Source organism: Nycticebus coucang, chromosome 14, assembly GCF_027406575.1.
Source record: "Nycticebus coucang isolate mNycCou1 chromosome 14, mNycCou1.pri, whole genome shotgun sequence".
Taxonomy (NCBI): Eukaryota; Metazoa; Chordata; class Mammalia; order Primates; family Lorisidae; genus Nycticebus; species Nycticebus coucang.
The window spans coordinates 30297048-30299570 of NC_069793.1; the positions used below are offsets into that span (position 1 = coordinate 30297048).

Here is a 2523-nt window from a genome sequence, read left to right on the forward strand (position 1 = left end):
CCCCCACAATCAGGAAGGTTATTGCTTCCCCCACTGTGGTAAGTCAGTTGCCACTCCTGCATATATTTTCCATATCCCAAAATTTATTGAAATTCATTTATCGATGCCTCCTCTCTCTCCTCTCCTTTGGTATTTGTCTGTTTTTGCTGTTTTTAGTAGAGGTAAAATTCACATAACATAAAATTTATCATTTTAACCACTTTAAAGTGTGCAATCCCATGGCAATTATTACATTCACAATGTCACCTCTATTATAATTCCAAAACATTTTCAACACCCCAAAAGGGAACCTCATACCCATTAATCAGTTACTTCCCATTCTGTCTTCTCCCCAGCACCTAGAAATCACCAATCTTGCTTTCTGTCTCTACGAATTTGCCTGTTTGGGATTTTTCTAATAAATGGAATCATACACTATGTGACATATTGTGTCTGTCCCTTACTTAGCATGATGTTTTCAAGGCTCATCCATGTGATAGCATGTATCAGAATGACATTCCTTATTGTAATTGAATAATTATCTACAGCACATATATACCACTTTTTTATCTATTCATCAGTTGAGAGACATATTTCCTGGTCCTCTATTCCTTTTCCGTCAAGGAGGGTTAAAGTTGGGAAGAGAAGGTAATAATGTCAGTGGTCCATCTGAAGTTTTTAGCCAAAACCATGCTTCTAAGTACTAAGGCAAGCTCTTTTTTACCAACCAGATGGCAGCCTGACTTTCAATTTTACCTCTGTTTAGAAAATCAGCTCTGCAACTTCTCTGTGTTAGAGTCACCATCAAAAGGATGTAGTCCATCCTAGCAGTGTCACAAATAGAAATCTCTTCCTCTTCCCTGGCTTGAGGGCTCTCACTGAGTTCCAGAAATCCCCAAAAAGGTGCTTGGAAAAGTAATCCCAAATCATTTGAAATAGCATGATGGGTGCTCACTTCAGCAGCACATATACTAAAATTGGAACGATACAGAGAAGATTAGCATGGCCCCTGCACAAGGATGACACACAAATTTGTGAAGCGTTCCACATTTAAAAAAAGAAAAGAAATAGCATGATGGTTTGCTTATTAGAGAAGCATGTTTTAACCCCAACAGCATGTATAATTAAGTACAGATTGATAAATTATTTCATATTCACAGAGCAATATATTTGCATTAAAACATAATTCATATATAACTAGTATTTTAATAACATATAATCTAATTCCACAGAACCTCATACTCTACACCCTAGGATTGGAGCCAAGTAATTTTGAGATCAGAGCAACACCACAGTTGGAACATTGGTATGAAGAGATATGTGTTTATTTTCAATTTCTTTCTCTGTCCCTCTCTCTCTCTCCTTTTTTTAGAAAGAGTTTTACTCTGTTGCCCTTGGTAGAGTGCTGTGGCATCATAGCTCACAGCAAACTCAAACTCTTGGGCTCAAGTGATCCTCTTGCCTCAGCCTCCCAAGTAGCTGGGATTACAGGCACCTGCCACAACACCTGGCTATTTTTAGAGATAGAGTCTCAACCTTGCTCAGGCTGGTCTTGAAATTGTGAATTCAAGCAATCACCCACCTTGGCCTCCCAGGTATGAGCCACCATACCCAGCCTCCAAAAGAGTTTAGGAAAGTTATGCTAAATCTCTTAAAAATAAAATATCTGAATCATGCCTAGAGAAGGGGGTGGGTGAATACCTCCGTATAGTTCAGCCAACAAGGTTGATGAAATAAAACACAAGTCCCCAGAAAAAGAGTCTGAGGCAAATTTGTGTTCTAATTTAGCCTTACCTTTTGGCACCACTGGCCATAGTGCTAACCTTCCTTTTTTCCCGATCTTGGAAAAGAGAGTCTCCTTTGCTATTTCTTGTGATCCCCAGGCCAGAGGGGATTCAGCCCTTCCCCAAGGGAAGCACAGGAGGTTTCTGTGATTCCCTTGGGAAGTGGAGGCAGCAGGGCTGAGTGGAAGATTTCCTGGAGGAGCACATTCCAGACACCCTTGCCTGGCCAGGTTTGGGCATTAACCCCAATTGTGCATGTGCATATGAGTCCCCTTCCTACATCATCTGCCATCTGTCACGACAGGAAAAACGTGGGCCACATCTTGAAACAGGCCACGAACGGCCACACTCTGTAGGTTTCCAGCACTCTTTCCATGGTCTTCAAGAGCTGAGAGGCAAGTTCCTTGACATGAGTCAAGGATACGAATGGCATTACAGTGGATAGGAAGCACAGAACCACACTCTCTAGAGAGACAGAGACTGGGCACACAGAGGGCACACTGGTGGACATGGAGGCAATCCACTCACGTTGGCCTCCCAGGTCCTGATTGCACACCTGGACCCTTACTCCAATGTTGCCAGTGCTGAAGATGCCTGGTACGTGGAAAGCCTTGTGAGCCACCTGGGAGCTGTGACAAGTTAGTCCCTGCTGTATCTGTTAGGTGGCTAAGGAAAGGGTTCTTAATAAAGACAAATCCAAGTACTGATGATGCCTCTTGGGGACTGTCAAAGGCTTCCATTTCTCATCACATTCATCACC

General features: G+C 42.3%; 1 non-coding gene across 1 annotated transcript; it reads left to right on the plus strand.

The window, feature by feature from the left end:
* Nucleotides 1-926: 926 nt before the first annotated feature.
* LOC128566095 (U6 spliceosomal RNA) lies at nucleotides 927-1033 on the plus strand. Its single transcript, XR_008374391.1, has one exon. It is a non-coding gene; the product is annotated as a U6 spliceosomal RNA (small nuclear RNA).
* Nucleotides 1034-2523: the final 1490 nt, after the last annotated feature.